We start from the raw sequence: 26,020 nt of genomic DNA, 5'->3' as shown, positions 1-26,020 counted from the left end.
GGCTGCGCGATAGTACTATCTCTGCAGCAGCAGCAGGCTCCCCGAAGGAGGGTTGCAGCGACTGTCTATTATTACACCGCATTTTTATTAGTGACAGCCTCCGTTATCCTGTCAGCTCAGCCAACTAAGCTGTTCCCTGCGTTCTGGTTGGTCACCCGGACTCCGTTAAATGGGAAAAGGAAAGAGGACAGAAAGGTGAATTGTACTAAGTGGGGGCACATGGGGATTTCTCTTCTTCGCGGCCGGCATCGCCTCTTCCTCGGGGACGTGGGGGGAATTCCAGGACCGCTTTTAAGCCAGAAACCAGTGCGTCCTATTAATTAGTTTCTAAGCGCAAGGAAGGCAGCGAAAAGCTTAATCTTCTCCCTCCAGCTGGGGCCAAGAGCCGGGATGGTCAGAGCTGCCTGGCCCGTGCGCACCAGCGCCCGACCCCTGGCGGCCCTCAGAGCCCTCACCGGGCAGAATGGAGGTCAAGTCAAAGGTCACGACCGCAGGGTGCCCTCCCCCCACCCCCCTCGCCGCGGTGTCCGCAACTCAGCTTCTTGAACGACCACCACTAACACTGCAAGGCTGGAGGGCGGGGAGGGGGCGGGTCCGGCGGGGGGCGGGATCAGGGGGCGGGGACGCAGCGGCCGAGGAAGGCGACGGGAAGTGTAGTTCCGTGAACCCTGGTTAGCGTAGTTACTCGGGCTGTGCCTGTGAGATCGAGACTACAACTCCCAGGGGCGTGCGGGCCCGGCAGGGGAGTCCATGCGCAGTGGGCGCCACATTGTATCCTATCAGGCGAGGAGAGGGTGATGTCACCTGCGAGTTGGTAACCTACGAGCGGCTGTGAAGGAAACTGTTTAACCGGATCCCATTGTACCCGGAGCGCAGAGCCGCCTTTCCAGCATGCAGGGGCTGCTCAGGTAAGGGGGACGTGCCGCCTCGCCCGCCGCACTCATTCATTAAGTAGCACCGCGCGGTGGCGTGGGGGTGGGCGCGCTACTTCGGGCCGGGCGCTGGGTTCGCGGCGCGCCCTCCCGCTGCCTCCCCGGAGCCCCAGGGCCAGTAGGTAAATATTAAACCCGTCCTTCAGGTTGGGTCTGGGTGGGAACGGGACCTAGACAGCTCCCGGCTGCCAAGCTGGGTTTGGGAAAATGGCTGCAAGCGCGGCGAAAAGCAAGGCAAGCCCGGAGGAAGGCGCCCCCGAGGACGGGGGTCCCTCCCTCCTTTCTTTCTGAGGCGCTGGGATGCCAAAAGAGCAGGCAGGGTACCATTCGCCGCCTTGCTGTAGGCTTTCGAGGCTGGGGCTTCGGGGCGCCGGGGGTCGTGGCCTCGGCTGGGGGCCCTGCCCGCGGTCGGGAGCTGCTGGCCCGGGAGGCTCCGATGCAGGCGTGGTGGACTCGGAGGTGGCAACAGGGAAGGAGGGACTCGTGTGCCCGCCCGCGTTCGAGCAGAACCCCAACCATCCCTGCAGCCCTCGCTTCGAGCTTTATTTGAAAAAGGGACGAGGTGACTGTAATTCCGCGAAAGTTGGAAGCTAAAGGTCTCGCAGGAGAGGAGGGAAACCCCGCGCTGCGGAAAGACCAAGGGGTGTTGGCGGACAGCGGGGAGCGGAGCCTGCGCCGCCTGTGGAGAGGGTTCGGGGCGCCGCAGGGTGCTCGCGCCTCTCGTCCCCCTGGGAAAGGTGCATCTTGTTTCCCCTGTCCGGATTGCTCCCTCCACAAAGAGCACCTGAGCTGGGGCGAAGCGTCTGCCCGGAGCCTTGGGCTGGGAGTTGGTTAGGCGGTGCGGGGTGTCGAACAATCTAATGATGAGGCTCGCTGTGGGGCAGGAGGGCTGGGCAATAGGAACCATCTGGTGTCGAAAATCCAACTGCTTGCAAATGGGCTTGCCCTCCGACTTGAGACGTGCTTGGGGCCCGAGAACTCTATAAAAGTCCTCTGGATTTCCTTTCCTAGCACCCTCATTCTTTCGCATACTCACTCATTCATCAAACCCAGCTAATGGCTCTGTTCTCAAGTCGCTCACAGCCTGGTGATGGGATGTTCTGGTTTTTTGTTTGTTTTTTTGCCCCCATAAAATATTTTGGTGGGCCCAGGAATTGATACTTGCGCTTTATTTCCTCTAGCTTGGTCCCCTACCCCATCTCCACCCGCAGGAGAGCATCAAGAGCATATGCTACCCGTGACCGTTTTGCGCTCAATGAGTTGGTAGTTGCTTGAGACTGGAGAAGGACCTAGTGAATTGAAGCGGAGTTTGTCTGCGAGACGAATCCCGTTGCCATGGCGACTCCTGCCGTCGGAATCTTAACTGCTCCCACTGCTGTTTCAATTCGTTGTGGCTCTGCGGGCAGCTGGGAGGGCGTGGCCAGTGGGTGTGGTCAAATGCTCGTTCCGGGCCCAGCTGCTCTCTCTTCTTCACCCTTTCCACAGCCCAGGCCTCCATTCTCTTGGAAATAACTTGGACACAGTTCTAGACCCCTTTCCCTCTCGTGTGCCCATACCTTGGACTCTCCTCTCTCCAGAAGTAATGCTGGAGCCTTTTTCCTGAGGCATGCTCTTTCCCTTTCAGGCTAGATGCATAATTTCCCTAATAATGTACCTGACCCGAGTTGGAGGCATATTTCTCAAGGAGGGCGTGTCCTCTGTTTTGCATGAAGAGAGAGCTCTCTGGCCACCAGTAAAGGGCCTCGATTTGCCCTAGGTGCATCTCTCTGGAAGTTTATAGGAACAGTTAATTACTGAAATTGAATTCTGGAAGTCCATGTCATGCCTTGTGGTTCCCATAAAATCTAGAAGCCTGCCGCCTGCTTAAAGGATGCAGGTCCTTGAGAATGAAGCAGGCTGGGCAGGAATCTAGGAGGCCTGGGTCATTCTCTAGCTCTGTCATTGCTGGCTGCCCCACTCTGGGGTAATTCTTTACTTCAGGGGACCTGGGTCCTTAGTAACGTGGGAGAGGGGCTATAGAGGGTTTCCCAAAGTTGATTCTAGGTATAAAATCTTGTGACTCTACAAAGGACTTGGTCATTGTCTTTTCTCAAAATAATCTGAAGATGAGTTAAATTCCACTTCTGACACTGTGGCATTGGGTTAATATCTCTGAGCCTTATTTGTATGACTCACTTGACAAACCAGCCTGGCTCTTCATGGCAATTCTTCAAGGTAGGCAAGGCAGCCATTTGACTAGTTGTGATGATATTTCTAATATTACTAGTGTTATCCCTGTATCTGGACTTCTATTTATCCTTTTATTGTAGAATTAATTGTTCAGGGTTTGTCTTTTTATAGATTCTTGATGAATGCAGTTATGTGTAATCTAATTGCATTCAGTGTAATTGAATTACACAAATATTTTGTTTACCTTCTGCTTTTGTTACATGCCAAAGTGGATTATCACAGACATTGCAGTTAAGGGGGAACAAGGCTGTATCTGTGAATGTGTATGCATGTGCATTTTTGTGCAGGTAGATGCTTGGGGACATTGACTGCCAAGTGGTTGACATTTCATCGTCTTGTTTCAAGTAGGCGGTTACATCCTCATGAGGAAGCAGAATCAGAAATTGTCACTGTTTTTGTCCTAGAACTTATCATTGACTGAACATCTCCTTCGATTGTCTGATTTTTCATGTGTCCCTGTAATTCTGACAGCAATTCTAATGTGTTCCACCCCCCCCCCCCCACCAACCCCCAAGGTCTTTGAGGGCAGGGTCTTTGTCTTGTCCTTCCCCGTCTCTCTAGCAATTAGTGTTTGACCATTGGTAGGTATTTAATAAATATTTGTTGAGTCAATAGTAGAGCCATGATTGGAGATTCAAGATTGCATTCTTTCCACTGGTAGTTCTGGCATCAATGGTAATACTCCTTTAGCTTTCTGTGGAGTAGTTTCATCTCAGCATAAATGAAAACGCCTATGTAGCACGTGACCTGAAGTATAGAAGGCCTTCCATGTGTCTGAAATCGATGTATTTTGTAATTATTTGCTGTTGGAATACATTCACTCACATAGACTTTCTTTTTTTTTTTTTTCTCTAAAATTCTTGTTACAGGTCTTAATGCAATTCTTATTACCCCACAGCCGGCATTTCTAGATGTCTCTTGTTCTCTCCCTGGCCCAGATAACTTTCCCAGGAGGTGTAGGACAGGAGAGAGAGAGAGAGACTAAGGCAGAGATAACTAGAGGGTTTTGCCAGGCCACCCATGGCACCGGAGGCACCATTGGGGTAGAGGAGCTGGACAGTGGCTTTCTTATCTGTGGAGGAGTTTTCTCATAAACAGGATTGGTTGTCCCAGGCTGGCTCATGTGAGAGAAGAACGGAGTAGGAGAGATTTGTCCAATATTTGTAACGTTGTGTTATCATCCACTAGTCAGATTCTGTGGGTTTTCAGAAGTATAAATTAGCGAGGAGGCATGATACCAGCAGTGGGTCGTGTCCTTGGGTGGTGCTTACAGGAGCTTAGTAGGTGCCAAGGAATTTGAATCCTGGCTTTCTCGCTCTGTGGATAGGCTCTGGGTGTCACGAATGCCTGTGTGTCTGTGTGTGGTTTTATTTGAACGACTTTGTTTAAAAGCCTGCTTTTAGTGTTGGTATTATGGTCATCAGAACAAATAAGCTGTTTACAAACAAAACATGGTTAAGATTGAAAGTGTTTCATCGTGTAAATATTTTGGGGATGTCATAAAGAGTGGCTTTGGCTTGAGAATCTTGAGGTCTTCTGTGAAATCACTTAAAAAGTTACAGCTGTTGGATCAGGGAGACCCGGCTTTTCCAACAAAGCCTGGTACCACTGAGAGCCTTAGGTGTTTGGTTCAGGAAATAATCACAGAGTTGTAACTTCTGTGGGGCCCTCCCTGGCTTCATGTCATACTCCTGGTATTTCCAAGCTTTAAGCCTATCCTTATATTATTGCAGGAAATAATTGCAGGCACCTTTGCCACTTTAGGTTAGCAAACTTGTTTAAACTCCAGAGGGGGCACGGTCAAAATGAAAATTCTTATATTTCGTTTTGTGATTTTTCTTCTTTGCATAAGGAACGTGGACTACTGTCACTTACATTGGCATTTCGAGTTCTAATGTGGTAATGGAGGAAATCTTCCAAGTGAAATGTATTCTAACACTCACAGCATCTGTTCTTAATGGTTTCCCTGAGAGCTCAGTTTAGAGGCAACTGATACCACAGGTACTATTTAAGAAATCGGTAAGCTCAGGTGATGATCTCAGTTCTTGAGTTCGAGCCCTACATCGGACTCTGCTCTCAGCACAGAGCTTGCTTTGGATCCTTTGTCCCTCTGTCTCTCTCTCTGCCCCTCCCCTGCATGTGTGTGCGTGCTCTCTCTCTCTCTCTCAAAAATAAACAAATATTAGGGGCACCTGGGTGGCTCAGTCTAAGTGTCCGACTCTTAACAGACGCAGGTTATGATCTCACAGTTTGTGAGTTCAAGCCCTACATCGGGCTCTGCACTGACAGTGTGGAGCCTGTTTGAGATTCTCTGTCTCCCTCTCATACTGCCTCCGTCCCAGCTTGTGCACGCTCGCTCACTCTCTCTGTGTGCCTAAATAAGTAAATAAACACTAAAAATTAAAAAAAAATTTTTAATGTTTATTTTTGAGAGAAGGAGAACATGTGCATGAGTAGGGGAGGGGCAGAGAGAGAGGGAGACACAGAATCTGAAGCAGGCTCCAGGCTCCGAGCTGTCGTCACAGAGCCCGACGTGGGGCTTGAACTCACAAACCTTGAGATCATGACCTGAGTCAAAGTCAGCTGCTTAACCGACTGAGCCACCCAGGTGCCCCAACCCTAAGGAAAAAAAAAAGAAAATTAAGTAAATAGACCTAAAAAAAGAAGAAATCTGTAAGGAGAGGAGTTTCTGTATGTGGCTTGAGAGTAACATCTGGTGGATGGGGCAGGCTCGGGTGGAGGATACTTCCTGTGAGGTCACATTCACTGGCTTCTTCAGTAGGTTGTGTTTAGAGTGGCTGATAGAGATTGGAAGTGAAGGATGGATCTGAATTGCCTCCCCGTCCCTCTGATTCCTCCAAGCCACCACTTAGTAAGTACCACCACTGAGAGCGGGACGGATGCAAATGAGATGCAAGTTGATTTTGGTGACCTACATTCTACTCTAGCAGACTATTTTTGCAGGAAAAAAAAAAAAAAAGGAGTTTACCTTTTTATTGTCTGGCATCCTTTCCACTGTTCCAGGAGGGGAGAACTGAGCATTTCAGAATGAGTTTGCGTTCATAATACACACATCCAAAAATTAGTTAAAACGCTGAATCCAGGAGCACTGCAGCAAGTATACGGAGGCCTCCCCCCTTCCCCGCAGTTCATCTGAGGTTGCCAAATACATATGCAGCTTTGGTGAGCATTATTTTCCTTGTTGATGTTTCAGCACTCCTGGTTTTTACACCATCTGTGACTTTGTCCAGTAATGGCTCCACTCATTTGGAATGTGTGCTCCTCTGAGTTTCTAAATTCTGCTTGTGCTCTCAGATCCATCTTGAGTGCCACAGATTCCAGGAAGCCTTCCCTGCCTCAGCTTTTACCACCCCCCTCTGTCCTTCCTCCTCAGAGCCCTTAGCCTGACCACGGAACGTAACATAGCGGACACGATGCTGATAGTCAAGGTATGTGAGGTGCTTACCTTGAACCAGGACCTTCCTAATACTTTACATGGGCTTAACCATTGACTCCTCTCACCAATTGTATGAGAAGGTACCATCATCACCATTTTACAAAGGAAGAAACTGAGGCATGAAGAAGTTAAGGAACTTGCCTGGCTCAGGTCCTGCAACTGGTAAGGGGCAGACTAGGTTAGGGACCTAGGCAGCCTAGTTCTCTGCACCCCTACACTGTTGCCTTGCCTCTGGTTTTCCTGTGTGTTCTTTTCTCTCCATCGAGTTAGGGGGAATCATAACTTCCTTTGTATCTCTTACTTCTGAAACAGTGCTGGGTCAGTAAGTGCTGGGTTCATTGAGAGTAAAAAGGCTTCTTCATTTAATGGTTTCTTTTTTTAAATTTTTTTAAAGTTTATTTATTTATTTTGAGAGAGAGTGAGCACAAGGTGGGACAGGGCAGGGGGGTGGTGGTCAGAGAGAAGGAGAGACAGAATCCCAAGCAGGCTCTGCACCATCAATGCAGAGCCCAATATGGGGCTTGAACTCATAACTGTGAGAACATGACCAGAGCTGAGATCAAGAGTTGGATGCTTAACCACCAGAGCCACCCAGGTGCCCCTTCATTTAATAGTTTCTTAAAGTCTGACTTTCTGGAGCAGAAAATGTTGCAGAGGATTAAAAATGTTGCATCTGTGTATTTGAATGATAAAACTTTTGAACTCCCTCCTTTTTGCTGTGTGGGTGATAGGCAAATTATTTGAAAAAAGAAATGCTCTTATATGCCATCTCTAAATCTATTTGGAGCCTGTCCAGCATTAGACTGTATTTGTTAACTGAGATAACTTTCCAATAGGTTGAATCTCTTATCTAAAAAAAAAACCTTCTCACCCAGAACAGAGCTCCAGAAGCTGACTCCCATAACTTCTTAGCATTCTTCCTCCTTGTTGTCTTTTAACATAAATTGTAAAACCTCTTTTGAAAAGAAAATAATGAAAACTTGAGTAGTAGTCAGACATGTAATCTAATACTGGTTTATCCTTAGATATTAAAATAAGCTTTTTTATTTCTCACCTCAGAAGAGAGACTTTTATTTATTTTTACAGTGGAGCAAATTTGGTGCCAAATATATGATTGCAGTTCTTTTAAACCTTAGCCCCTATTGTGAATTAAATGTGGAAACCCAGGGAAGCAGGTTCAATTTTTAATGCGGTTGGTACGATTTCCTAACTTACAATAGATCTTTTCCTTTTGGCTTAAAACTGGATATTTTGCCCCTTTGACATATTTAATGAAGACAATTGAGTAAAACTCAAAACTGTGTCATTTAGGGAAATAATAGAAAAGTTATGCCCTAACAGTATATTGCCAGGAAAAGGAAATGAAAACAAGAGGCTTATTAGCTGATAAGTTGTTCAAACATAATATTCATTCATTCAACAGACATTGATTTCAGAAGCTTTTTTTTTTTTCATTCATCTTCTTACACTTCCTAAGTATGTCAGTCACCGTTAGTAATAACCTGAGTTCATTCTGTTCTATAAATTGCACCCGGATTGGAATTGAAGGTACCTTTTATTCTGCCAGGTACATAATTAGGGTCAACTATTAAACTGGTCTTTGTCCTTTTCATTTCTGAAAGAAAAAAAAAAAATCTGTGCAATTGGCAAATATTGCCCATCTGATGGGCTTTCTGAATTTAGTCTTCCAAGAGTAGATAGCCCAGATCTGAGCTTTGGGCATTGTCTGGGCAATAAGAGATGCCCATCTTTTGTTTTTTGAAATGGGTTCTATATTCTGGCTTTTTGGCTATGCTCAGCTTGTTAGTGACCTACAAACCAGGTCAAGGCCATGGGTTAGTTTTGTCTTGTTTTGGAGCCACAAACTGTACCTATAATCTTAGCTTTAAAAAAAAAATTTTTTTGTATTTACTGTTTTTTTTTTTTTTTTTTTTTAAGTAGGCTCTATGCCCAATGTGGGGCTTGAACTCACAAACCTGAGATTGAGTCACATGCTTTACCAACTGAGCCAGCCAGGGCCCCTCCCTCCTGCCCGGTTTTAATTCATCATGCTACTTCTTGGCAACAGAGGAGACTAGATAGTACACTGTGGATATATTAATGCATAGCCATCACTTCAAGGGGCAAAAGATGGGGGTCTTAGTTTTTTTAGACCCCATAAGTTAGAGGTAAAGCTTTGCCAACAATTTGCCAAGGAATTGTATGCTTCTGACAGGTGTCCTTCTATGAAGAGTGGGTCAGAACTAAGAGCAGCTTCCTAAATAAAACTTTGCCAAAGCCCCGTAGCCTTGGTCTTTTCTGTTTCTTGGGGGATGTGACCCAAGTCATTAGTAGATGTTTTTGTGCCATTTCTTGGCTTCACTCTTCTTCCCTAAAACCCCTGCAGATTTGCATCCTAGGAGAAGAGTGAGGGATAGTGGTCAGCATCATTCACCAGGTTAGATTGTTCGTATGTATCTAAATGTATTTGTTTCATAGAGATCTGCAAAACCAAGCAGTGAAATGATTAGACATGAGTTAGTTAATTAGAGCCTGTAGTTCTGCAACAAGAGGATTACACCAAGGGCTCTCCTAAATATTGAGAATTTATTACAAAAAAATATTGTAAAAAGTTCAAGGAAATGATGTAGACAGTTTAAACCATTTGAAGGTCCCTTTTGCATTCTCTCCTCTCGAAAGTTGGTGAAATTGTGGATACAGAAAATGTCATACAGTTTTGCCCTTAGCATTTCTTTTTTTTAATGCAGCTACAGTTACCCCATATTAGTGGCTTTTTGACTTAGGATGATGACGGCAGAAGAAACAACAATGACATTTGGCTTCTTTCCCATTCTGTTTGTATGTGGCAATCTTGTTTGCATTAGCAGTCCTCAACCCTGCTACTTGCACTCAGTGGTAATTTGAAAAAGTCTGAGACAGTGTGGAATGAATTGGGCTGGAATTGAAGGCGATGGCCGAGACTGCATCATGTTCTCAGAACGTTAAATGAAAGGCCTGTTATTATATTTTCATATTTTGAACATTAAGAATAGGGATTGGATTGGACTAGAAAACCTCTATGACCCATTTAGGGCTTAACAGTCTGTGTGTAGGTGACATTTCCAACTATAGAAGTTCCAAGAACTGTGGCAAGAAACTGCCGTGCCTCTGACATTTTCTGCTAAGGGACTGGTTTGAAATTTAAAAAAATAAAATACTATTTTTAGTTTGACCCAGTTTCTTTTCAGGCTGTGACTGAAGCCACCTTTCTTCCTCACTCCACCTTTGCCTACTACACTCCTTGGATTGTAATTTGAGTCTGGAAGAGCAGTGAATTGCCTCCTTGTCAGTCCTGTGCTCATAGCCTCCTTGTGGGAAAAGGACAAGGTTGTCTTCCATGGGCCAGGTTTCATGTGAGGGGAGCCACAATCACTGACCTCACCAAGGAGCGCTTCTTACCCCTTACCCCCTATTTGAGAAAAGGGAGCTGGGTGGTAGCAGAGGGTGGGGGCTGCTTACATTTGAATCCTCCCGAGCTCACATTGTTTTTCTGATGGAATATGTTGGGGGAAGTAGGTGGAAGGGAGGACAGAGGGAGTTATTGGGTCTCACTTATCTTATCATTTGTTTCCCTCTGGATCGCGTTTGTTTATACTGTCTCCTCGGGCCAGGAATTCCTCCAGCAGAAAGCATGCATACACGTGGGGATATTCAGATCTGATCCGAGCTTCCTTCTTCTTGTGTTCCATTTGCTGACTTGGCTTTCCTCTCTACAGCCTGATCTGAAAGGAGGGCTGGAGATATTTAACCTGTTTTCAATTCTTCTGTTATGTGGAAACGAGATCTTAAAACGGTGACTTGGGGCAAACATGTTAATGTGTTTTTGATGAGAAAAGAGGATGGTGATGAGTAGGCTTAAATCTAACATTTATGTAGAACTTACTTATGTTGGTAGAGAGTTTAGTCATGAGTGTTTGACACCTTGAAATGAAATCTCGTCACCATTTGGTTGCTGTGTTGCAATTACACAGAGAAAAAAGACACATCAATTAATTTTAGGTTCAGATGTGGGTAATCTTTGCAATTCATTTGAAATTCCTGGGCCTCAGTTTCCTCATCATGAACTGTAGTGAAAATTCTAAAATTTTGTGTGAATGGTGTTATCGTTAAATAATGACCTTACTTGTATGGCATTGTGTAATATTGATGATTATAATAGCCAGTGGATTTCCCTAGAATGGAGATCAGTGAGGGGGTGGGTACCTCCATTTTCTCACCTTCAGAGTTTCCAATATTGGCCCCTGCTCTTAGCACTAAGAGACTCTGAAACTAAACCCTTAAAATCTGATCCTTCTTCTGTTCTTTTTTCTTTTTTTTTTTATGTTTATTCATTTTTGAGAGAGAGAGAGAGAGAGAGAGAGAGAGACTGAGCAAGAACATGGGAGGGGCAGAGAGAGAGGGAGACACAGAATCTGAAGCAGGCTCCAGGCTCTGAGCTGTCAGCACAGAGCCCAACGTGGGGCTCCATCTCACGAACTGTGAGATCAGGACCTGAGCCCAAGTCAGATGCTCAACCAACTGAGCCACCCAGGAGCCCCTGATCCCTAGTCTGTTCTTAATTGAACAGCTTCTTGTCCTGTTCCCCAGCTTGGGGGCTCAGGAAGTTCCATAGGGTATAAGGGACAAGGCTAGACAATGTCTTTGGGTGATCATCCAGTTCTGTTTAAATTGATAAACTCTTTAAACCAGAGTTTGACTACCAGTGGTATACAGGATGGATGTAGCCAGCTGTCATGTTTTGTTTGACTAACCCAGTGTTATTTTAAAAAATTGAATGATTTTAGCGAGTGTTTACGTTCTCATTTGGCACAGGCCTCACCACACCCTAGTGCCTCATACACAGCCACTTTGTTTAATGTGATATTTCTTTATCTCCTTGGACCTTGAAGGCATTTGAGTTTGTGATCCCTATTTAATTTAATTTATTTATTATTTTTGAGAGCCCCCTAAGTGGGCTTTGCGCTGTCAGCAAACCTGATGTGGGACCCGAACTTGTGAACCATGAGTTCATGACCTGAGCCCCCAGTTCGTATTGTGAGCTACTGGTAACAAGAGTCTCTTCAAACCAGTGGTCTGGTAAACGACTCAATCCAGGGTATCTGAACCTCAGTGCTATTGGCATTTTGGACAGGATAATTCTTTGTTGTGGGGGCAATACTGTGTACTGTAGGATGTTTAGCAGCATCCTTGGCCTCTATCCACTAGATGCCAGTAACAACCTTTCCTCCAGTTGTAACAACCAAAAATGTCTCCAGACATTGCCAAAGGTCCCTGGGAGGGCAAAATTGGCCTTGGTTGGGAGCCAGTTGACAGATTTTGGATGGCCTGAGAACTTTTAAACATTGGACCAGGCTTAGATATTTAGGGATAAATTGGAATTCATCTGGGAAACTAAGCTACCCTGCTGTTTTTATTTATTTGGGCAGTTGGTGAGAGCAAAGTAAAGGTCAGTGGATTAGACCCTGTGGGGTCATTTCTCCATTCTTCCGTGACCACTGCCTGGGAGGCCAGCCACATTTTAAGGACATATTCTTGGTCACAACAGGGGACTCTGTGAGACACTGATGCTGGGTCAGGGCAAGCCTACCAGAGCTAGTGGGTAAACAACTTTGAAGCCCAAGGCCTGTGTTGGTAGGTCAGTAATGTTATCTGTGGATAAGGAAGATGAGGCTTTGGGGAAAGAAAAGGTTTGCTCTGTCGTTATTGTCAAAGGCCAGAATGCTTAGAAAAAGGGAGGGGGGGCTTCAACCTTTAAAAATGACAGCTTATCTCACATTAGCAGTGTGGGAAGAACTCTGAAAAAGATTAACATAGTGATGGGGTTTTTTTTTTGTTTTTTTTGTTTTTGTTTTTGTTTTTTTCCCGCCTCTCCCTCAACCAAGAATGTCTTTAAAACTTGAGTCTAAAACTTGAGCTTTGGCAACACTCAAACTTGACTCTCAGAAAAGCATCAGTAAGAATTTCAGTGTACATGGGGGGAATGTTGTGAAGTTTTAATTAACCAACCCAAATTCAGTTCTTGAGCAACTAATGAGAAGATAACGCTTAGGGAAGCACACAGTTTCAGTTAAAAGAGAAGCCAAAGTCCTTCCTCAGAGGGTTGCGTAGGACTTCCGAAGGCTGTCTGTTGGTTCTCCACCCTGGATGTGAGTCAGAATATCCTCTGGTGGATATAAAAAGATGCCTCAGGATTCTGATTTAGTAAATGTCCGGGTTTGGACCCAATCTCCAGGATTCTTGAAACTCCCCAGGTGATTCTGATATTTAGCCAGGACTGAAAATGAGTGGGAAGAGCAAAAGATCTGAAAAACTTGAGACCTTATCTTCTTTTCAGGATGATTCCCTAGGAGATTGAATTTGCACATTAACCGGTTGTTTCAAAGAAAAGGAAGCAGAAACCACCCTATTACAAATGGCCAACACCAGGGTGCCTTTGCCCTAAAGTGGGTGAAAGTCGTAGTCGGTGCTCTTTCTAGCTTCTATTCTAGAAAATCCAGATCCTAGAGAGGATCTAGATATTTCACAGCTAGATTTCACTCAGTGAGTTTCTCATCAGACTCTTTTGGCTTCATAAACATAGGGTAGATTTGTTTGTTGCAAGTTTCCTTCCTTAACCTATGTCATGTGCCACCACAGAGCCCAGACTACAAAGTTCCAGTGTTATAACTACCAAAGGTGAGAAATAGAATAAAATGCCTCCTTTTACTTGGATTCTACTTAGAATTTCAGATCCAGATTTCTTTCAAGCATAGCAGAGGCAAGGGAGTAACTAAGTTTCAGGGGGGAGATATTATACTGGCCATTTTATGGACTATGTCATAAACTATGGAAGCAACACCTTAAAATATCATTCATTCATTCATTTGGCTTGTAAAATATGTTTTAATGTTGGGTGTGAACCCTTAAGAATGCTATTTTAAATTCCAGGTTTTTTCCCTTGGAATACAAGAACTCTTGTTTTACTTAAATAAAGCTCAGATCATCCTCTGTCTTCTGCTCCTGAAATAAACAAATTACATTGTGCAATAGGTGAAGAGTGTCTCCAATGAAAGATTTTTTTGCTTTAACTGGCAAGTAGTTTCATGTTTTGTGTATTCGGATCATGTCTGGGTTTTCAAAGGAATGTTCATAGCATCAGTTATAGGAAGCAGTACTCTACAATCCCAAATCCACAGTTTTTCCAGTATTTGTTATGCCTGTAGATCAAGTCTTCTACCCCCCAGTTCTTTTCTTCCCCAAGTGCTGATTTTGGTGTTCTAGGTGACCAATGTTTCCTGTGCTAGAGAAGAATTTGTTAGCATTACATGGTTTTAAAGGGAGAATGACTAATAGAAAGAATACGGTTTCTAAAAATTGTGGAAATGGTTACACAGTTTGTAAACATACTAAAAACCACTATATTATACATTTTAAATGGATGAATTTTATGGCATATGATTTTTATATCTCAATAAAGCTGTTAATTTTTTAAAAAGGCAAAAAAAAAATCCTAAGTGCAACCTTAGAAACAGAATTTTAGTCCTTAGGGATAATATCTATGATGTATTTTCCCATTTCTTGTATTCATGAACATCTCAAATTTTTTCCTCTAAATAAGTGGATATAAACACTGACAAAGGATATTTGTGATAATTCCTTAATATTTATGGACCATCCAAGACATTGGAAACTTTGTTATAAAGAAATTGTTGTATGGATTCTGGCTCATATTTTTTTCACACCTCCTAATCATGAGCTAGGGCATTAAAGGGTAGAAAGCTTTGTACTGTTTTATACTTACTGTGATGATAGGCTAAAGGTTTTGGTCATACATTTGGCTTAGTCACAATTTACTTTAAACTTGTTCCATATGATTATTTTGCAGGATTTTTCTGCTATAGAAGTCTTCACACTGTAAAAAGCAGTCAAGTATGTAATCTTGCCTGTAAAGCTAACTGTGTGTGTTGGAAAAGGAATATTTCATTTATAAGGGATTATGTAGCTCAGCGTTTCTCAAATTTGGATTCATGATCCTTTGAGAAACACTGCATTAAAAGTTAAATTGCTGAATGTTTAGGTACTCACTTGGTGCCATGGGATCATAAACTCATGTGCAGAAGGTGGGCTCTGAGGTCCTGTGATGTACTCTTTGGGTATAAGATGCTTATCCAGGCATATTAGTTTTATTGCTAGGTAACAAATTACCACAAATTTAGCGGTTTAAGACCCCACCAGGTCAAAAGTCTGGGCATGCTGTAGCTAGGTTCTCTGCTTAGGGTCTCAGCAGGCTAAAAGTCACGTGTCAGCTAAGGCTGCAGTTCTCATTTGGGGCTCAGGGATTCTTCCATGCTCTGTAGTTGTTGGCAGAATTTATTTCCTTGTGACTATAGGACGGAGGACTGCTAGTTGTTGGCCAGGGACTGCTTTTAGCTCCTAGAGGCCACCCACATTCCATGTCATGTGCCCGCATTGGCAGCTCACACATGGATGTTTCCTTTCTTCCAGGCTAGCTGGAGCACATCTCTCTGACTTCCTTTTCTGCCCTCTGTCAGAGAAAAGGCTAAGCTTAAGGTCTCACCTGATTAGGTCAGACCCACCCAGGGTGATCTCCCTTTAACCATATAATGTAACATAACCATGAGAGTAACGTCTCACCATAATTCATAAGGTTTCACTCAAAAGGTAATGGGGAGTGTCATTTAAAGTTCTGCCTATTGTGGTTCCTGGGTGGCTCAGTCAGTTAAGCAGCCAATTCTTGATTTCAGCTCAGGTCACGATCTCACTGTGAGTACGAGCTCCTCTTAGGGCTCTACACTGACAGTGCTGGAGCCTGCTTGGGATTCTCTCTCTCTGCCTCTCCCCTGCTCGTGCTCTGTCTCTTGCTCTCTCTCAAAATAAATAAAACAACCAAAAAAAGTTAAAGTTCTGCCTATCATAACAGATAACAGAAATTATGCCAATATACTGTTGATGATTAAGGTGAAAATCCAAAAACCCAGAAAATAGAGACACGTCACAAATGTGCTTCTGGACTCCCTTTCCCCTTTGTCTGCCTAAAATATCTCCTCCTCAGATGTATTGCTTCCCTTTCCTACTTTTCTTGTTTCAAATTGAGTGGAAAATGAAGATTTAAAAAAAAAGTTTTATTATTGAAAGTTTCCTACACACACATACCTGTGTAGAATGACTAATATTGCTATTAGGATAATTTTACATATACTCACAGCTTCATCAATTATCAATTCATGGTGAGTTTTTCATTTTGACCCTGAACTACTTTATGTCAACTCTGGGTTTATTTTAAATTTTTTTTTTTTTTTAACGTTTATTTATTTTTGAGACAGAGAGAGACAGAGCATGAACAGGGGAGGGTCAGAGAGAGGGAGACACAGAATCCGAAACAGGCTCCAGGCTCTGAGCTGTCAGCACAGAGCCCGACGCGGGGCTCGAACTCACGGACCGTGAGAGATCATGACCTGAGCCGAAGTCGGCCGCTTAACCGACTGAGCCACCCAGGCGCCCTAACTCTGGGTTTATTTTAAAGCAAATCCCAGACATCTTATAATTTCATTTGTAAATATTTTTAGTACTTCTGTCCAAAAATACCAGGACTCTCTTTAAAAATGTAACTAAAATACTATTATCATACCTAAAATAACTTATGTTATTTCTTTGAAGTTATCAAACATCAGTTTTAAAATTTACACTTTTTAAAAGTTTGTTAACTCGAGATTCGAATAAGTTTCATACATTGCAGTTTTTAAAATATATTCATTAAGCCTCTGTGCATCCTGTGCAGCATTTTTCTTGGCAACATGTGAAAAAAACTGTTGTTTGTCCTATAGAATTTCCCACAGTGTAGACCTCACCGTACAACATCTCTCTGTTTCCTCCATTTCCTGTAAATTAGTTAAGATGAAAAGCGATGGACCTATCTGATCATTAGCGGTAGAAAAGCTTACTTGGTAAAAGGAATGTATAGTAAGTTACTCGATTCATGTTTGTATAAATAGAAAAATATTTGGGAGTAGAGCAAGTATGTTAGATTTTTCAGACTCCTATTACTGAGAGCAGGCTAAGTGTTATATACTTATAGCGCATGAATTAGTGCCATTTAAATTCTTATAGGAAGTATACAGCATATAGATTCATTAAGTGATACCTAGATTTGTTTAAATTTTGGCCTAAGTGTTTTTGTTAAATTGGGTTTTAGCTTCCATAAAAGGAGAAAAATTCTTAAGGAGAAAGGTATTTCATTTATGAGTTCTGGAAAATAACCAGATTTTAAAAATTGTGAAGATCATGAAACAACTGCTTTTTAATCATAGGGCATTGCTAGTTATTTCTTATCTGTAGGCTCTCCAAAGACATGTCCTTTATCCTCAGAGAACATGATATATATTTAAAATTCTTAACCTTGAAATATTCTATTTTAAAAAATGCAACGCTTAATATTATTTTAGGAGAACAATTTCATTTGACTGTCACTGAAAGAAAAAAGAGGTTATCTAATTTAAATTTTGTTTTGGAGGAAAAAATAGCTTTGGGTTGAGGTAAGTAACAGCTTACTTAGAGCATAATTACTTAGAAGAGGGGATACAGAACTTTTTCTATACAGGGACAGATAGGAAATCTTTTTGGCTTTGTAGGCCATGTTGTTCCTGTCAACTATTAAATTCTGCCATTATTGTAGGAAAAATAACCATAGACAATATGTAAACAATGGGTGTGGCAAGTTGGGAGAACTGATGTCTTGACAATATTGAATCATCTTTTCCATGAACATGGAATATCTCTCCATTTATTTCATTCTTCCTTGATTCATTCATCAGAGTTTTGTATTTTCTTCATATAGATCTTGTACACATTTTGTTAGACTTATACATAGGTATCTCATTTTGAGGGGTGCCTACTGTCAATGGTATTGTTTTTAATGTCATTTTTTACTCTTTCATTGTTGGCATGTTGGAAAGCAATTGACTTAGTAACCTTATATCCTGCAACCTGTTTTTTTTTTTTTTTTTGTAGATAGTCTTTATCAAGTTAAGAAGGTTCCTTTGTATTCCTAGTTTATGGAGAGTTTTTATCATGAATGGGTGTTGGATTTTGTCACATACTTTTCCTGCATCTATGAATATGATCATGTGATTTGCTTACCTGGGACAAATCCCACTTGACTGTAGTATATAATTCACCTTGTACGTTGTTGGATTCAATTTGCTAATTTTTTTGAGGATTCTTGCATCTGTGTTCATGAGAGGTACTGCCCTATTTTTTCTTGTAATATATTTTTCTGGTTATGAGCATAATGCTGGCTTCATAGGATGAGGTAGGAAATATTTCCTCTGCTTATATTCTCTGAAAGAGATTGTAGAGAATTGTTATACTTTTTCCTTAAATGTTTGGTAGAATTCACCAGTGAACCTATCTGGGCCTGGTGCTTTCTGTTTTATAAGGTTATTAATTATCGAGTTCTCTGTTTTTATTAAGGCCTGTATGCAGAAACTGATCTGATAGTCTATGCTAAAGAATAATTTTCAAAGAGTTAAAAAAATAAGATTCTCAAAATTATAAAATAAACACATCAACAACTTTGTTTATTAGAAGGAACCAGAAGGATGTTAGGACCAGTTCAGAAGATAATTTTAAAAAAAATTAATGTTTATTTATTTTTGAGAGAGACAGAGACAGAATGCGAGTGGGTTGGGGCAGAGAGAGAGGGAGGCACAGAATCCGAAGCAGGCTCCAGGCTCTGAGCTGTCAGCACAGAGCCCGACGCAGGGCCGGAACTCAAGAGCTGCGAGATCATGACCTGAGCTGAAGTTGGACGCTCAACTGACTGAGCCACCTCAAAAGGCGCCCCTCAAAAGATAATTTAAAATACAGATATATCTCTGTCTATCCATTGATCCATCCACCTGTCCATAATCAGAAATGCTGAAATAAATTTGTAGTAGATACAAAACTAGTTAATATCCTAAAGGACTATAAAAATTCATGTTTTCTTTTCTGCATGTATGTAAATCAGTTGTATCTCTGCCAGGCAAAACCTCTTTGCTGTGCTATAGATAAGGGCCATTACATTGTTGTATGTTTTTTTAGGAGTTAATTCCTACTCCCACAAAGCTGTGAAATAGTCTGGTCCAGTGGGTTCTCAAACTTGTTTGTTTTAGGGTTTTTGATCTTTTTTTTTTTGACTCTTATAATTAATTTATTTTTTTATAATTTACATCCAAGTTAGTTCGCACATGGTGCAACAATGATTTCAGGAGTAGATTCCTTAAGCCCCTTACCCATTAAGCCCATCCCCCCTCCCACAACCCCTCCAGCAACCCTCTGTTTGTTCTCTATATTTAAGAGTCTCTTATGTTTTATTTTCAGGATTTTTGATCTTATGAAGTATTGAAGAACCCAGAGAAATTTGTGTAATGTATTAATTAGATTAGAATCAGAATTGAGAAACTTGAAAACTGTTCTTTCATTAAAAAAAAATAATAATGAAACCTATTTTATGTTATCATCTGGATTGATGACTTCATCATGAGTATTGAAAGTTTTGGAAAATTCCCCTGTGTACTTGTTGAGAGAATGAGAGAGAAATGGCAAATAACATCTTGATATTATTATGAAAACAGTTTTGAACTCATAAACACCCTGACAAGGCCTGAGGCTCTCCAGGCCTTCCCAAACCACACTTGAGAGAACCACTGGCCTAGTTAAAAGGAAAAAAAAAAAAAAAAAGGTCAAAGATAATCCCTGTAGGACCTGCTAGACCACAAATAGCATTCTACTGAAAAGATACCCAGTCATCTGTTTTACCCCTTTCTAAATTTTAGGTTTTTTCTTAACAGTAGTCCCTCCTTTGACAAATGTTATTCTGCCCAGCATGGGCCATTATCAAGGCTATTTTGAAACTATTACGTCGGAAATTTATTTTATTTTTTGATTATAAAAGTAATACAGGTTACTATATGAACCCACATGAAAGAAAAAAAATAGGAAGTATAAAGGAATAGAGAAGCATCTTACCAAGGAGTCAAATAATGTTAACATTATGGGCATACATCTTTATGAAGTTTTACAAAAATTTTTTGATTATTATCTATACTTTTTTTGTTTCCTTCCCCCAACTAGATATTGACATAAGCATATTTCATGTTATTAAAACTTTTTGAAAAAATTCAAGTATAGTTGACACTAAAACTTTTTTATCGTGGTAAAAAACACATGATGGAATTTACATCTTAACCCTTTTTAAGTATATAGTTCCATAGTGTTAAGTATATTTGCATTGTTGTGAAACATCTCTAGAACCTTTAGCCTTGCAGAACTGAAACACTGTATCACTTCAACAACTCCCCTTTTCTCCTCCCCCACCCCCACTGCCTCAGCCCCTGATAACCACCATTCTACTCTCTTTATTAATGTTACACCGTAGATATGTAAGTGGAAGCATGCAGTATTTGTTATTTTGTGGCTGGCTTCTTTCACTTAGCAAAAGTCTTCAAGATTCATCCATTTTGTAGTATGTGATAGGACTTCCTTTTTTTTTTTTTTTTTTTTTTTTTTAAAGCTGCATAGTATTTCATTACATCAAATTTTGTTTATCCATTACAACTATATCCATTTTGGACATTCAGGTTGCTTCCACCTCTTGGCTATTGTGGATAATGCTCCTATGAACTCGAGTATGCAAATACCTCTTTGAGACCATGCTTTCAATTTTTTGTGATATACCCAGAGCCTGGTTCATCTGGTAGTTTTCTTTTTAATATTTTGAGATCCTGCCATACTGTTTTTAATAGCACCTGTACCATTTTACATTCCCACCAACAAAATTTTTTTTTTTTTATGGTAGTTATCCTAATGAGTATGAACTTATTAAAATTCTTAATAAACTTAGCTGGCTGCATGTATTTCTATTTTATGTGCTGTGTAGGGTAATCATTTTCCTAATGTTTTTCCATTAAAAACCACTTGAACATCTTTTTTATGTTTCAGATTTTTTTTAAGGATGCATTCTTAGATATGAAATAAATGAGTCAAAAGATATATAATTTTAAAGTTTTTTATAAGTGCTGCCAAATTGTCCTCAAGAAAGGTTTTGCCAGACGGCACTGAATGAGGGTATTAAAGGATCTTTCATTTCACACATGTTATGCTGAGTATTGTTATCTTACAATTATCTGTGACTGAACAACTGGCAAATGCTATCACATTGTATTTTAACTTGCGTTTTAGAAATTTGTTCAATAGAACTTTTTTTTCCCAAGGCCATTTGTATTATTTCTTTCTCAGATGGCCTGCTTGCGCATGTATCTATTTAAATCTCAATGTTTTAAACAGATAAGAGATTAATTAGCAATGCAAATATGAAGCTCCCGGAACTTCTCATAAATGCAGTAAACCATCATGGAACCCGTTAGAAGGAAACTTATGAGAGCTTCAGGCACATTTAAAATGACCGAAAATATTTCTCTGTGATTAAGGGTCTCAGGGTGCAGATTTACATAATTAGTTATCTCAACAAGCCCTTTCCTCATTATGTGAAGGAAAACCTTAGGTCAGCTCCTGTCATTTTATGGCCCATTTGCATTTCCTGGAGTTGGCCCCAGTTGTTTCTTACTATATGCGCTTTTTCTGCTGACTGTGAGGCTGTGCTACATAGAAGGCATTTCTGAAGGCAGAGGGGACAGGGAGATGATATGTAGTTTTTCCGTTGGACTGCACATGTTTGGAAGAATAGGAGGTAGAACAATGAAATAATCCAAATATTATGAGGAGGGAGGCAGAAGTTTATATTAGACTGGTTTATGTGATAAAAGAAATGTTATACCCAGTGCTTTTTGTTTATAAATCGTATTGTAAAACAGATATTCACATGCTTAGCTAAAATATTTAAAGCATTTTGCCTATACAACACCTAATATTACCAAAAATGCTGTATTTATCACAGTCCAGTTGTCTTCATGTCAGTGTGTCATAAGTCCATATTGTGGGGGAAATTGATTTTCTCCTACCTCAAGTGCTCTAGGTTTGTTCTCATTTAAACAGAAAATAGTTCTCTTCCAAGCAAGGAGGGAGGTTCATGTTCTAAAACTAATTTTAGATGGTTACGGTAATTCAGTAATAGAATAGAATGCAGTGTTTACCAGTATACTTTAGAGAAGACAACTTAGTGTTATCATGGCTCTGCTCACATCCTTTTTTTCTGGGACTCTGTTCTGAGGCACAGTGGCTGGCTGTCCTCCTTCGCGAAGTAACAAACAAAATGCGGAACATAACCCACGGAGCTTTCTGGTAAGGCCAGTGTTGACAGATTCTCCCTGTGTATTTGTTTGGGAGACATGGTCTGACCCCGTGGTGTAGAGGCTTTTGAGAGGATTCTCCAGAGTTAGGGCCAAGATCCTGAGGAGGAGTCTCCTTTGGCACTCTCCTTTCTGAAACGTCAATTCATGTCTTCCTAGCCTGGAAGAGTGGATATTTCTCCCCAGCTGATTCGTTAGTTCCTAGGCACCATTCAGATCACAAGTGGCTTGACTCACTGTAAAATTGGCTGATGGAACAGAATTTCCAAGAGTACCAAATGCAGTTGTAAGTGGGAAATCAGACACTTTATTCACACATTCTGTGGACAAATGACATCTCCAATGCCAAATGGACCGTGAAATATTTTATCTTAATTTTCCACAACGCTTTCTTGATTTGCAATGGCAAAATCCTGTAGGAAATAGAATAGAGATTATAAAGTCTTTTATTTCGTGGCTGATAAAGATCTGTATTAAAAGAATTGAAACGTACTTTTCTTGTTAATGGCAAGGAGTTCCATATTTTATGAATTTACAAAAAAGAGATTAAAAAAATGTAAAACACTGAGGCCCTGTCATTTTCTGATTTAGCCAATCCCAGGTAACTCTTATCATAAAAGTTTTAAGTGGAATATATGACTGATGGAGTCACAGTTTGTAGCTTTATGTAGGTTTCATTATTTAAAGGGACTCGTGCTAAGCATGCCAAGCTTTGACAGTTTATAAGATAGACCATCATTAATTTCTACCAAGATTGGCAACTATTATTTGGTTTGTGTTTACTGAGATTCTCAAATGTGTAATTTATCTTCTATTGAAGAAACACTTTTATTTTACTTTATTGTTATTTTTTAAAAAGATTTTATTTATTTATCTATCTATTTATTTAACATCCAAGATAGGTAGCATATAGTACAATAATGATTTCAGGAGTAGATTCCAGTGATTCATCCCCTAGGTATAGCACCCAGTGCTCATCCCAACAAGTGTCTTCCTTAGTGCCCCTTGCCCATTTAGCCCATCCCCCACCCACAATCCCTCCAGCAACCCTGTTTGTTCTCTGTATTTAAGTCTCTTATATTTTGTCCCCCTCCCTGTTTTTATATTCTTTTTGCTTCCCTTCCCTTATGTTCATGTGTTTGGTCTCTTAAATTCCACATATGAGTGAAGTCATATGATTTTTGTCTTTCTCTGACTAATTTCGCTTAGCATAATACCCTCTCGTTCCATTCACGTTGTTGCAGATGGCAAGGTTTCATTCTTTCTGATTGCTGAGTAATACTCCATTGTATATATATACACCACATCTTCTTTATCCATTCATCTGTCGATGGACATTTGGGCTCTTTCCATACTTTGGCTATTGTTGATAGTGCTGCTGTAAACACTGGGGTGCATGTGCCCTTTTGAAACAGCACACCTGTATTCTTTGGATAAATACCTAGTAGTGAATTGCTGGATCGTAGGGTAGTTCTATTTTTAATTTTTTGAGAAACCTCCATGCTGTTTTCCAGAGTGGCTGCACCAGTTTGCATTCCTACCAGCAGTGCAAAAGATTTTAGTTTTTAAAGTAATCTCTGTATCCAACAAGGGGCTCGAATTTAACAACCCTGAGATCAAAAGTTGCGTGCTCTACTGACTGAGCTAGCCAGGTGCCCTGTAAAGAAACATTTTTAATACCTAAGTCCATATTATGGCAACAACACTATGGTTTATTTAGTATAATCATCTAGTTGGGAGGGGTGAACTTTTTTGAAGTGAGAATTTAAAAACAAAAATTTTTTTAATGTTTATTCATTTTTGAGAGACAACGTGAGCAGGGGAGGGGCAGAGAGAGAGGGAGACACAGAATCTGAAGCAGGCTCCAGGCCCTGAGCTGTCAGCACAGAGCCCGAGGCGGGGCTCGAACTCATGAACCGTGAGATCATGACCTGAGCCGAAGTCGGACACTCAACCGACTGAGCCACCCAGGTGCCCCGAGAATTTTTTTTTTATAGGATCAAACAGAAAGCCCTGATTATTATAGTAGGATAACTAATATAAGCAATTACGTCAAAATTTCAAACCACGTTATGATGGCTAATGTAGTAAAAAACTCTCCTGTGGGGGACTGCAAATTCTTTAGACTGCTATCTGCTTATGTGACTTTGGCCAAGTGTCTTGGGCTTCAATTTCCTCAGATGTGAAATGGTGAGGTTTGAATTAGCTCACCAGTTCTGTGACAGTTTTGTTGTCTCCAGTGGCTTTTAAAGGAGTATAGCAGTCACTGTCTGAGTTGGCCGAGTGTTCTGCATCAGAAGTCAAGATGACCCCTTTTTAGACCTAGCAAATTGAAACCTGGAGTAAGTGATTTGCCTACTAATAAATTTAGTATAATGATAGAATTAGAGCTCAGGTCTCCAATAACCTCTTAGATACCTATCTGACACAGTCTGGATGTCACATGCACATGTCCTTTCCCCCACTTTCTCTTCCCCACACAGCCGTGGCAGACAGTGTTTATCTAATGCTTATCTAATGTGACATTTCTTTCCTACTCAGCTTGGACATGGCCTCAACCCTTCTCGAAGCAATATTCTAACAGCCACAGCTAATAGACAAGGGGATCTAACTGGTTCGACGTTGTAAGTAGTAGAATCTTTCAAATAAAAAAAAAGTCACAGATGGTTTTTTACGGAGATTTACTTGTTTAATTCAAGTGGAATATTGTGGCCTTCTCTTTAGTGGCGGTTCCCAGCGTGATGATTCCTTTTTCATTAAAGGAAATTCTAGATTCCCGCATGACCTTGAATTCAGTAACATTTTAAATGAATTTGTTATGAATCCCAACATACAGATGCATTTGGAAGATGGCATACATATCTGTGTGGGACATTTTCGTGTTTATGAATTATTACCTTTGTTCCCATTACTTTATACCACTTTGTCTTTTTTTCTTGGTTTCAGTTTAAATTTTTATTTTATTTATTTATTTTTTTAAATATTTTTTTTAACGTTTATTTATTTCTGAGACAGAGACAGAGCACAAATGGGGGAGGGTCAGAGAGAGAGGGAGACACAGAATCCGAAACAGGCTCCAGACTCCGAGCTGTCAGCACAGACCCCGACGCGGGGCTCGAACTCACGGCCCACGAGATCATGACCTGAGCTGAAGTCGGACGTTTAACCGACTGAGCCACCCAGTCAGCCTTCAGTTTAAATTTTTAAAGTAGGATTGAGTTTTCATTTTAAGGGATCTGTCATATCAGTGGTTTTCATACTATGTGCTGTAGAGTCCCAATTCTAGGAGGTGGGGAGAGTCCCCCTTTCCCCACACCCCTTCCGGCTCTAACCAGCCTGTTTTCATCAAACTCTTCTATATATTGAGGTTCTCCATGAGATTTCATTTGGATAAAGGGTTTCACAGCTTTAAAAAAATTGAAAAACACTGATAATCCCACCTTCCCATTTTACACAGAGTGGTTTGGAGTTACCCTATTAACACTGGAGCCAGGCTGAGGACCCCGATGGTCCAATTTGCAGGTCACTCTTCAACCCCCTACCTGAGCTGCTGCTCAGAGGACCAGTGGAGGATGTAAACTAACACCACTGCCAGCTGAGTGCAGCGCACACTTATGTGGAAGGAGAAAATGTTTATATGGAAAGAAAAATTGTTTATGTTATAATACCAGGGGAGGGACTCACATCTATTTTTATTCCACCCTTGAATAAAAGGTTATGTTGTGTACATATTTGTAAATGTTTGTCTTGTTTGGGTGTGGGCTTCTCTTACTTATTTGGGCTGGGTGGCAGGATGGTGAAGCTTTTTTTTTTTTTTAACCTTTATGTTAAACCAGTAGAGAGCGATGCCACCGGCAGAAGAATGCTTCCCTTCTCTTTTCTCCCAGTGGTGTTCTCTTTCCCATGCTGTGGCGTGCTTTCCCGTGTCCTGGGTTTAAGCACTGTCCAAGCAGAGTTTTTGGTGTCTTTCCTGGATTTTGCCTTTGATAAAGGACGGTCTCATTTCAGGACTCATTTCTCTGCAGTGCTCATCTATTGCCATTATTAAAATCAACATGCCATTAAGATCCCAGCCA

General features: G+C 41.3%; 1 protein-coding gene across 2 annotated transcripts in view; it reads left to right on the top strand.

Annotated features, from left to right (window-relative positions):
• The first annotated feature begins 776 nt into the window (after positions 1 to 776).
• DAAM1 (dishevelled associated activator of morphogenesis 1) overlaps positions 777 to 26,020 on the top strand; it is a 176,766-nt gene continuing 151,522 nt past the window's right edge. The window contains exon 1 of one of the 2 annotated variants that reach the window (XM_049612660.1): positions 777 to 908. The gene's annotated coding sequence lies outside the window, so the exon portion shown is untranslated. Of the gene's footprint in view, positions 909 to 23,914; positions 24,569 to 26,020 lie in introns of those variants that run through there. The other variant, XM_049612661.1, reaches the window with a different exon arrangement.

Source organism: Panthera uncia, assembly GCF_023721935.1.
Source record: "Panthera uncia isolate 11264 chromosome B3 unlocalized genomic scaffold, Puncia_PCG_1.0 HiC_scaffold_1, whole genome shotgun sequence".
Classification (NCBI taxonomy): domain Eukaryota; kingdom Metazoa; phylum Chordata; class Mammalia; order Carnivora; family Felidae; genus Panthera; species Panthera uncia.
This window is presented reverse-complemented; position numbering and strand designations above follow the sequence as displayed.